The following is a 12,921-nucleotide window of genomic DNA, read 5'->3' as shown; positions in this document are numbered from 1 at the left end:
ATGCAGAACATTTGAAGATAGTCTTAGAAATCTTGAGGAACGAGAAATTATATGCCAAGTTCTCGAAGTGCGTGTTTTTGTTAAGGGAAGTTCAGTTCTTAGGACATGTGGTGAGTAGAAAAGGAGTTTTAGTTGACCCCGCCAAGATAGAGGCGGTGTTCAATTGGGAAAGACCAACTACCCCAACAGAGGTTAGGAGCTTTGTGGGTTAGCTGGATATTACAGAAGATTCGTACAAGACTTTACTAAGATAGTCGGTCCACTGACTAGACTTACCCGGAAGATAGAAAAGTTTGTATGGACAGATAGATGTGAGGAAAGCTTTCAGGAACTGAAAAGGAGGCTGGTGTCAGCACCAGTGCTCGCTCTTTCTGATGGAAAGGGAAAGTTTGTGATATACAGCGACGCATCGCTTAAAGGATTAGGATGTCTACTATTGCAGCACGGCAAAGTTATAGCGTATGCCTCTCGGCAACTGAAGGAGTATGAGAGCAGATACCCGACACATGATCTAGAATTAGCGGCCATAGTGTTTGCTCTGAAGATTTGGAGACACTACTTATACGGTGAGAAATGCGAGATTTAGACAGACCATAAGAGCCTTAAATATATTTTTACTCAGAAGGAACTGAAAATGAGACATAGGAGATGGTTAGAGTTGATTAAAGACTACGACTGTGAAATTTTGTATCATCCGGGTAAAGCCAATGTGGTGGCTGACGCCCTTAGTAGGAAGGAAAGACTCAAAATGATAATGACATCTGAGGAATTAATTAAAGAATTTGAGAAGATGGAAATTGACGTGAAGATGACCGGTAAAGGAAAAGAAGGATTATTTGAGATTAAGCTAGTGCCGGAACTGACTGAAAAGATACGAGTATGTCAAGAAAAGAAGATAAGTGAAGAAAGAGGAACATTGACTGGTGAGGAAGTGAGATGCGAGAAGGACGAGAGGGGGATCATGAGGTATGCGTCCCGAATTTGGATTCCAAATGTGCAAGAGTTAAAGGACGAGCTGCTGCACGAAGGGCACAGCTCCAGATATTCAATCCACCCAGGAAGTACGAAGATGTACCGTGACCTTAAAGAATATTATTGGTGGCCTAACATGAAAAGAGAAGTAGCAGAGTGGGTCAGCAAATGCTTGACATGCCAGAGAGTGAAGGCTGAACATCAGCGACCTAGTGGACTATTACGGCCCCCGGAAATTCCGGAATGGAAATGGGAGCATATAGCCATGGATTTTGTGACAGGCCTACCAAGGACAAAGACCAAACATGACGCCATATGGGTTATCATAAATAGATTGACCAAGTCCGCACACTTCTTACCAATCAATGAAAGGTACACCGTAGACAAGCTGGTGAATATTTACTTGAAATAAATTGTAGTGAGACACGGCGTTCCTATAGGCATAGTATTAGATAGAGACCCAAGGTTTAATTCCCGATTTTGGAGAAGCTTCCAGAAATGTGTAGGCACTAGACTAAACATGAGTACCGCTTACCACCCCCAGACCGATGGACAAAGCGAAAGGACTATTCAGACCGTAGAAGATATGCTACGAGTATGTGCCATTGATTTTAAAGGAAATTGGAATGATCACTTACCCCTGATCGAATTTGCTTACAACAATAGCTATCACGCTAGCATAGGAATGCCTCCGTATAAAGCTCTTTATGGAAGGAGATGTCGCTCTCCCCTATGTTGGGATGAAGTTGGAAAACACAAGATAATAGGACCAGAGTTAGTCCAACAGACCAGGGAAATGATAGGACTCATCAGGAAAAGACTGGTAGCAGCTCAGGACAGACAAAAGAAGTACGCAAATAGACCAGGAAGGATAGGGAATATGAGGTAGGAGATTCAGTTCTATTGAACGTATCTCCATGAAAAGGAGTGATGAGATTTGGGAAGAAAGGGAAGCTGAGTCCCAAATTCATAGGACCCTTTGAAATTTTGAGGAGAATAGGACCTCTAGCTTACGAGCTCGCCTTGCCCCCTAATCTGCAACAAGTGAACAACGTGTTCCACATGTCCATGTTAAAGAAGTACCATGCAGATGCACGACACGTAATAAAATACGAGCAGGTAGATTTACAACCAGACCTGACCTACATCGAGCAGCCAGTAAGGATAATGGACCAAAAAGAATAAGTGCTGAGGAACAAGACTGTGAAGCTGGTTAGAATCTTATGGAGGAATCAAAATGTCGAGGAATCAACTTGGGAACTTGAAGACGCAATGAGGAATCGATACCCCCACTTATTTTCTAATTGATTCCGGGAAGGAATCCTTGTTAGAGAGGAAGACTGTAATAACTCGAATTTTTGAGACCATGTAAAATGTTTAACGAATAGTAACCCTGATGCACGGGGAAAAATATTTTAGCCCACACTATGTGGTGCATGAGAGAATGAGTTTCGGAGATGATATTATGATATTACGTACTAAATGAGTGTATGTAAACACTATTAGTTTTCGAAGAAAACGAACTTTGAAAAATGACCATATTTACGAATCATCGAGGATTACGAGAATCACAATATAATTACGAATTAAAACCCCACGGATTTATATCCATGTATGGTAATTCAAAACATAAGGAATAAATACGAAAGGAATTACGTCGCGAACCATTTACGAGGAAGTATTATGAAAACGTTTAAGCGACCGAGCGAACGTGTTAACGATTAAATAAACGTAACGCACTAACTAACCATGGTAAGAAAGTAACCATGGTTACTTTATCAAATAGTGAGCTAGAGATAGGATGATCAACCAAGGCTAAGCAAATAGTGAGCTAAAAGGGCTAAGCAAGTGGCTTAGCTTGTAATCTACCACAAGCTAGCTAGATTTGTCTCCAAGATTGGCAACATAAATCAAATACTAGGATATAACTAGAGAATAAAAATTAATATAAGATATCACAAGCTATCACTTGCATCATTCCAAGAAGCATCACCAAAAACTCTATCTTTCTCTCCCACTTCTCTCCATTCGGTTTTTCTTCTTCAAGCCAAGAAACCAAAATCAAATCTTCAAGCTCTAGCCATGGATAAATCCTCCCATTAATTCTCAAGCTTCCTAACAACCAAAATAAGGTAAGATAAATCTTTGAGCTCTTTTTATCAAGGTTTGATGGGTGAAATAAAATCAAGAATGTTAAGAATGAATAGTATGAATACTAATTATTCTTTGGTTTCTTCATTTCAATGGTTGTTTTAGGTTCCAAAAACCATACTAAGCACTCCCAAGACTTCACCATCATCAAGAACACATCTCAAGCTCTCAATAAAGGTAAAAATCTTTGACCCAATTTTATTTAAGATTTAAGTTCAAGATCCTTTTACTATATAGTTGTAAACCTAGCTTTAGTAGTGGTATTGTTGAAATCTTGATGTTTAGCTTAGTATATTTAAGGTTGATTGTTGTTGCCTCAAGAACATACTGTTCTTGAGAGGAGTTAGTGTGTTGATGATGATATGTTGATTGTTGGTGGTAGTATAATGATCTAAGGCGTAAACGAAACTCCGATCGTAAACGTAATCTCACTAAAACGAACAAAACGTAACTTTAAGTTTCTGCAGAAAGACCAGAGGACTTAAACTGTATTTTCTTGGAATTTAATCCTTGATTATGATAGAAAATGTTATAAAGATCGTTTAGGCGCTTGAATCGCTTGATTCCGATTTACGGATCAAAAGTTATGGCCCTTTTATTAAAAGTGATTTACACGACAAAAACTGCTACGAATTATGAACTTTGAAAATATAAAGGATCGACTGAAGAATGTTCATAAATCATGAAAATTTTACAGAGAGTATTATATTGATTTTACTAACTGCCATAAAAATTTCAGGTGGAAATAATTATTTTTCAATTTTATAAAAATATCGGAGCCGAGACCGCGCGATTAGAAACCATAGAATCCGTAAGCGGAGCCAACGGCGAAAATGAAAATGGACTTAAGATACTTTAAAAAAGGAAGCGGCCATAATGTGAATAAGGACTTAAAGGAATTATAAGGGTAATATAAGTTGAGAGGGTACGTAATAAGTAGCGTATGGGTGCGAGTCGCCGTAAATTAGAACGGGACCTAACGAAATGAATTGTGTTACGATTATAGATGTCCGAGCGGAACCTATAGCATCCTCCACCTCGAGATACCCAGGAAAGTTTGCCAACCCAACTCCATTTACTGTTTTGTTGTGAAAGGATTGTTTATTATCATTGCATAAATACCCTGCTTGCCATGATACGTAGTTATTGAATTTTTGCATAATATAGCGATGTTGTACGATAAGTATATATCGTGAAATATTTTATTCCGCTATAAGCATGATGTATTATAATAAGACCGAGAGTCGGTCGGGATTTCAAGATAAAACCTGGGAATCATTACGGTGATATTATAGGACGATTACAAGTCCATAGTAGTACATTTTAAAGGGATCCAACGTCCATTTATAAAATATTAAATACCTTGAACTTTTATTAAAACGTTTTCCAAAGATTGTATTCCCTCAACTATACTTTACCACTTGGACAAGAAATATTTACTTACTATTCATTTATTAGGGAGAAGTATTCTCCAGTAAATATTTACTTCAGTCTCGATTAAATATTAAAGTTCATTAAATTATTAAACATAAATTAGTTGAGGAATATTATTTTGATTCTTTTAAAAGTAAACTCTTTCGAGGTTTAATTATTTATCGATTATCATTTAATTATTTGTTATTTATAAAAAGGGTTTATTAATGATTTAAAAATCATAGAACCAGATTTAAAATACTTTCTGATTTTCGAAAACCCGACTTATCTTAATATTTTGAATATAGTTTCAAGGAGAAACTTCCCCCCCCCATATTTAATAATCTGTTGACAACGGTCAACTCACATCCTTAGTACTTCCTCCGAAAATTTCGGAAGTACGCATATGCTTACCATGAGAACCACAGCTAGGAAACGGGTAGGAAATGGCCCGCTGTTCCGTAGATTGTTGGTGCTATACCGCAGGTAGTCCGAATAAGCTGGATGGGTTTTCAGTTGTTTTTAGTTCGAATTATTTATAAGTATGACTTATGTAAGGTAATAAATAAGAAACATATATTTGGCCGACGGACTAGCCTTACTTAAAGGTTATTCCCCAGTAAGACTTAATTACTTTTGGTTTGTAATAATTATCAATTTGTGGTTTGATCTACTCTAGTAATGAATGATTCGTTTCCAAGACAATAACCTGTAAGTGTGTGTATGTGATAAGTGTGGGGTCGTAAAGTGTGAGTATTTAAATATTGTGATGTGAGGTATGTGGTTTATAGTGGTTTAGATGGCGTGGCCTCCGAGATTCTTGACCCCGGATTTTGGGGCGCCACAAGCATGCTCTAACAAACAACATAGTAGTGTGCTTTGTAAGTACCAGAGTCCAATTTTAGCATGCTACTCACTTTTATAAAACCACTGTATCAATTACTCATACCCTTACGGGAATCACAAATCCAAATCAGATACGTAACGGATATGTGAAGACAGCTGATCAGGCTATCAACACCAGACAGCTATAACTGTCATCCCATTTACCTATTCCGGAACTCAGAGACTAGCTAGGTCTCTGACCTGCTGGACTAATCGGTTATATAGTGCGCACAACCGAGCTAGCCTCTTACGCCACCTCAATAGGCCCCCAGTCCCCAATGTATCCCATATCTGACCGTTTTACCCAGTTTTCCAAAATTAAAAATCTTCCAGAACTTGTAAAAAGAGTACCTATCTCATTTCAAAACAATTCATTTTAACAACACACATATAAAATCCAGTTTGCAAATCGTTTCATTCGAGATAGGTACCTTTCGAAGTTACTTTTCCCCAAAATAGATTTAAAACACTGATTTATAACTACAGGGGATACGTAACTTAAAATGTTTTTGTTCCCTTACGAGATTAAAACATTAGCTATTCATACGTACTGAACCATAAAAGAATGGTTAGAGGTACTTGCTTAGCAACGCTTTCAGAACTCTAAGTAGCTTTTACGCGGACTTCGGGTCTGGTAAAACTCGACTGGGATCTACAATCACAGAATACCCTAATTAGTTATACTGACATGCTTGATATCCTCAAACCCTAATAACCCAATCCGATAACCCGACTCGTATCGCTATTATTCACATAATCACGTAATCCGAGCATAGATAGGGGTAACACATATAATATAAATAAGTACATTATAAAATAAATTTTTAAAAAATTTTGGCAGCAACTCCTTTATTTATAAGCCTACCCGTCGTTTACAATTGACGTCAACAATCACAACAATCCACAAGTTTTAATTCCACAATTTCGTAATTACTTACGTACCATTCCAATATACCATTTTATACGAATCATTATATTTATTTATAAAAAGTTAGGACTCAGAGCAATGTCATCATCGTCCACCGTTGACTCACCGAAGTTCATCGTCAATGGCGGTACAATTTATTGGCACCCGATATAGTACGGGTTCCCAAATAAATTATACCGATTAATAATTATTTTCTTTTCTGCCACGAAAATTTTATTTCACGAATGATACTCATTTATTTCCCTGCAGAAAATTAAATAAATAAAAAGAAATTATTAATAACCAAACCAAACCGCATAAACATGCCCAACAATAAAGGCCCGAAAAATATCCGGCCCAACTGCAAGCCCAAGAACAACCAAAGGACAGCCCAAAGAATAGCCCAACAGCAACACAAAAATAGGAGAACAAGGAGGCACACGGCCACGCGCCGCCTTAACCATACCACCAACAAACACACACACATAGCACACATAATACAACACACACATGCACATACACATCTATATATATAGATATATACATACAAACAAGCAACATGACCACCAAGCTCACCGGAGGAATACGGCGATGGCGAGACCGGAGCATAAGAAACCGGAGAGAGAGAGAGAGAGACGCCGGTATTAGGTCACAAACACACACTGTAGAGGAGGGGTGAATACAGTGTATAGCACAATCAAATCGAACTTTAATAACTCAAGTAAAAGAAAACAAACTTTATTGAAATAATAAACTCTGTTACAGTATTAGTATGGAACTGATGAACAAATATCACGAGAGCTGCTAGGGTTACAATGAATAATCTTCTCGATTGTGATAACACTTATAGTGTAAACCCTATGTCTGTGTTTATATATTACACAGTTACAAGATAATCGCTGTAACACCCCCAAATCCGGGGTCGGGGATCCGGGTTGTCACGAGTTCCATTTCCCTTAATAACACCCAATCTTAATAAATAATCAACTACTCTGTACTGTGACCCCACAATAAAAACACACACCACAAGTTATAGTCTCAGAGATGAACACTCAAAAATAACACAAGTCCTTATATTCCACAATTATAAACCGTTACACCTTAAAAAGGTTCTGAATAAATTTACATATTCCTTGCCATTATTACAATTCATATTATACATAAGTCTAGTTCATCAATAGTTGAAAACCTAGCCTATTGGTAGCTCATACCTCAGCTACGGCGGCATCAACGCTTTCAGAAGACTGCGGAACGTTTTCTAACCGCTTGCGAATCGGGAGCTTGGTCCTGTTCATCTTTTCTATCTGTTGTTGTATGATGAAAGAAGAAAGCAAGGGTGAGCAGCAAGCCCACCAAAATAATATGTATAATGATTAACAATATATGAGCCTTCTCATAGTACTCATGAAAGTCTTGGTCAAAAGAAATGAACCAAGTTTGATATCTTAATGCGATGAAGTCGTAAAATATTCAGTATATATACATATATACTTTTCAAAATCTTGGAAGTCCTCTTCCATGCATAATATACACAGAGTTCCAGTTTATAACTGTATAAAAATATCATTGCAAGGTGATCTCATATATCTACCCTTGTCTCAACGTTTTTCTGAAAATCTTTGATATGCATAAGATAATCATTAACTAGATATAAGTTGAAAAATATGAAGTTACAAGATACCCCAATATACTTATATCTTTTCCAAATATTACTTGAACTACCACCGTTCAAGTTATAATCAGTTCAAAAGCTCATCACATAGATGAGACTACAAGATAAGATTTGAATAGATTCAATCTTTGAATATCATTATAAATAATGAAGTTACGAGATACTTCATTAAATCCCGATATATATATACACCTATATATATACATTTCATACACTCCTTGAAAACCTCTGTTATGAAAATTATAAACAGAGTTGCAATATCCAATGAATTTGGAAAGGAGAAAACCTTGGCATAAATCTGATATCTTGCTGATCAGGCAAAGATACCAATAAGTAACCTTTTCTACTAGTAGATGGACGAATTCCCCACTGGTCATCACCCTGGCCGCAATAGGACCTTATGCTGGACTGCCACTCAGCCACTTACGCATTTGATGGACTCCCACTGAGCCACTTACACTTTCATGGACGCCCACTGAGCCCATGTCGCTTATGCCGACTCAAATAGATGAACTTACTTCCCGAACGATGGGCAAGTAATCAAGATGTTTTCTCAAAACAGCAACCTCGTTGCGAATGTAAATTACACCACTGAGCCGGATCCCTCAAGTTTTGAACGAGTATTTAAATCCCCTTTAAAAGGAAGATCTTAAATATAAAAATGAGTTTTGGGATCCGCTCTAACTTTTAAAAATTATTTTGAAGACTCGAAAACACTTTAAAGAGTGTTTGGAGTAATGCTGATTTAATGAAATAAATCAGTCCCAATATATTAGAAAATATCTGAATATTATTATTTAAATAATATTCCCATAAAGAATAATCTTTATAAAAATAATTGAAGTAGAAGTTTTAAAACTTATACTTGAAATGAGTATTAAATAACCAAAGATATACTTATACGAAAGTACTATCTTTATTTGAATAATCAAAGATAAGTTTGATTATCGACACCTTATTCTTTAATAAAATAAAGAACATATCTCAGCAAATAATCGGAGTCATAGATCCTCAAATGAATATTCAAATAATATTCATTAAATAATATAAACTGAGTCATAAGCCCTCGAATGAATATTCAAATAATATTCAATAAATAATATAAAAGAGTCATAAACCCTCAAATGAATATTCAAATAATAAAATAAAAGGAGTCATAAGTCCTCGAATGAATATTCAAAATAATATTCATTTAATAAAATAAAGAAGTCATAAGCCCTCGAATGAATATTCAAAATAATATTCATTTAATAAAATAAAGAAGTCATAAGCCCTCGAATTAATATTCGTAATAATATTCATTAAATAAAATAAAGGAGTCATAAGCCCTCGAATGAATATTCGTAATAATATTCATTAAATAAAATAAAGTTAGCGAATAAATCTTATTCGATTAATAGTTTTAAAAACTATATCAATATATATATAAATATATATTATACTCGGGAGCCTCGCCTCCCGGTTTTAGAAAAAGTTCACCTTTTGATCCCCTATACTAAGGGTATACGCAAATACCGCTTATCTCTAGCATAGGTATTATGCAACGAATAAGCATTTGAACCAACAGATATATAAATCAAGAATACAAAACAGGCATGCATATATACCATATCACATGCTACAATATATCGCAAGAATTTGCTAATAACAAATATGCATTTATCACAAGATCATGCATATACACATATACATCACAACAACAGTATAACGGGTAGAAAACTTGCCTGAGCGACTGGGGGTTACAAATGGCTCGGGACGACTCTGGTAACCTATAAACAAAATATAAGTTAGAATTAAACCGAAGTCACTTGTAAATCTATACTTTAACCAAATTAGACTCTAACGCTCGCTTTACGCTTACTGATTCTCTTAAGTCGCTCGAATACCCTCGGCTCCACCATTTTTAATAAATTAACCATTATGAGTTTTAAGGCGATTCCTTCGCAAGTGTCTTACCAACTGCCTATTACACTTTACATAAATGTTTCATACTCCAATTAGTCATTTAAGGTCTTTAACCTATGTTTCAAAGTAAGGCGAGGGGTAATATTTCGTTCGCGAAATGTCGTTACTTAAAACGGCCCTTTCTCCTAAACCGTACATCGGAATCAAACGAACCACATATCAAAACGAAGCTCGTAACATGAACTATCTAAAAATGGCAATGGTCAAAACCTAGCAGGGAGTTCTCGGGTCCTAATGTTATGAACAAAAGCAGTCTAAAGCAAATCGGACATTACGACGGCTATGTTTACGCGATTTCCCAAATTTTTACCATTCCAAATCATATCAATCCAACTACCAATCAACAACAACTCAAGATACACATCAATGCTACTGATTTCAGTCATAATAAGCTCAAGGATCTCAATCCAATAATATATTATAACATCTCCAAATTCAACTAAACTACTTAACAATTAAGCTCGAATCATGCTTATCATTCAAATTACTACTCATCCATCCAAACCATCTCCAAACTTCAACATTCAAACTTATTACTAAAGGGTGTGAAGATTTATACCTTCCTTGGGAGGTGTTAAGTTGCTAGGAAGCCTTAGGGAGCCTCCTACAAGCTTGATCTTTCCAAAGAAATCAAGAACACAAAGTTAGGCTTTGAAGTTTCAAAAAGTCCGATTTAAATAACTGTAAAAATGAGGGTCTTACCATACTTATTTGGAAGAGACTTGTGAATAAGAGTTGTAGGATATCTCAATACCTTTCCAACGAGCTATAGAACACAACATTTGAGTGAGTATTGAAGGAGATATGGTAGTTTAAAGTTGCTGGGTTTGTTTTAGCCGAGAGCTTTCTTCTTGAAATGGGAAAGTCAACTTCTAATTTTTGTGTTTTATGATATTTGCTTGGTTGCTTCTCCTTTTTGGCCTTGGAAAATGTTTTAGCTTTTTACCATGGTAAATTTTACATGGCCCAAAATCAACCAACAAAACAAAATCCCCTTGTCATGCTTATGTCATCTTGCACATGTCATAATGCTTCCACTTGTCCACACCTTGTTGGTTTGATGACATCATCATCCCCAACCTCCTTGATTAACTCCTAATTGCTTGCCTAATGACCGCTGATCTGTTATACGGTTCGCTTAACTTTCGTTTTCATTTATCGTTTGAGGGATCATACCCGGGATCTTATTACTTAGGTTTCTTTAACCTTTCTCAATTATATTCCTTTCATGATCCTCTCTTATAATCCTTGAATTTAAATTATTTTTATTCTGTTACCTTATACTCAATTCTTTCTGTATCTGATAGATTTTCGGAAAAAATCAAAGTGTTCGAAATTGGATTCTGATGATCTTTACATACACTTATATACCATATAAAGTACTAATAAAATCTCAGAATATCCATAACAGAACCCCTACATAGTGTGGCATGAAAAGTTTTCTCATTCAGCAAAAACACTATTCATAAGGGTTTCAAAAATTTCCAAAAATTAGGGTTATTACAGTCTCCCCTCCTTAAAAGGATTCCGTCCCGGAATCAAATAAAAAATGAATAGGGATACTCTCTTAGCATTGCACTTTCTAACTCTCGAGTAAATTTTCCCACATTATGGTTCTACCATCAAACTCTGACTAGTTTGATAACCCTTTTCCTAAGCAATTGTTCCTTTTTCAATCTATAACCCTTCCTGGTTGCTCCATATAGGTTACGTCTGGTTGCATGTCTATGCGCTCATATGCCCATATTTATCTGGCATCTGAATTACACTTCCTTAACATTGATACGTGAAACACGTTATGACTTGCTACATGTTCTGGGGTAAGGCTAGCTCATATGCTAACTTCCCAATACTTCTTAATATATCCAAGGGTCCGACAAATTGTGGACTTAGCTTTCCTTTCTTTCCGAATCTCATCAATCCTTTCCAAGGGTTTCCAAGGGGATACCTTTAACAACACTAGGTCCCCTACTTCCTATTCTTTGTCCTTTCATGTCAAATCAACATACTTCTTATGTCCATCTTGGGCTACTACCAGCCGTCCTCTGATTAAATCTATTAAATCCTTGGTCCTTTGGACCACTGCTGGTCCGAGCATCTTGCGCTCTACAACTTCATCCTAACATAAGGGAGATCGACGTTGTCTTCCCTCATGGATCTCATAAGACGACATCTCGATACCTGACATACGATCTATTATCGTAAGAAAACTCTATCCGTGTTAAGTGATCATTCCAATTTCTTTCAAGTCTATTGCACAAACTCTCATTATAGCTTTTAGCATTAGAGCTTTTGCTTCTCAATACCCATTCTTTTCCAGTTCGTAATCGCTACTACCTTCCGTTCCTAATATTATACTGGTTATACCTTTGCTCGTTAGCGTTCTATAACCTTTTAGTAACCACGTCAACCTTAGTATCACGAATGTGTTTCCATTCCGAATACCACCATAACTTTACTACTCCTTTTTCAGCTGTTTCTATTTTTGAAAGCTTGATCCATCATATAGAAGTAAAAGAATTCATTGAGAGATCACTATGATCATGAACACTTGTTACATTGCATAGTTAGTACAGAAGGTGGCCAGCCTTTAGTACTTGACAAGCAATTAAACAATAGTTGGTATCCTACTCGGCTTCTATCACACAGATAGATAGTCATTCGGCAATACCTCCCCTTCTGGAAGGGTTGTTCTTCTCAGTTTATATGAAATGAAAAGAAGAGAAAAGAATGAATTGAAGAGAATTATAAATATATATAAAAATATACTGCCACAAAATATCTGGCTTGGAATCTACCTCTGAACTATAGAGGTTTATCATAGGAGAACAAAACATATATCTATTTATATCAACATCAAGTATTATAGCATCGTATTTCATATGCCTAAATATTTTTGCTATCCCGTCCATCATTCTATGGACCCATGCTCTTCCTCGAGCTTATACACAATCAC

The sequence above is a fragment of the Apium graveolens genome, chromosome 3, assembly GCF_009905375.1.
Source record: "Apium graveolens cultivar Ventura chromosome 3, ASM990537v1, whole genome shotgun sequence".
In the NCBI taxonomy this organism is placed as follows: Eukaryota; Viridiplantae; Streptophyta; class Magnoliopsida; order Apiales; family Apiaceae; genus Apium; species Apium graveolens.
The sequence above is the reverse complement of the archived record's forward strand: the minus strand, read 5'-3'. Positions refer to the sequence as shown.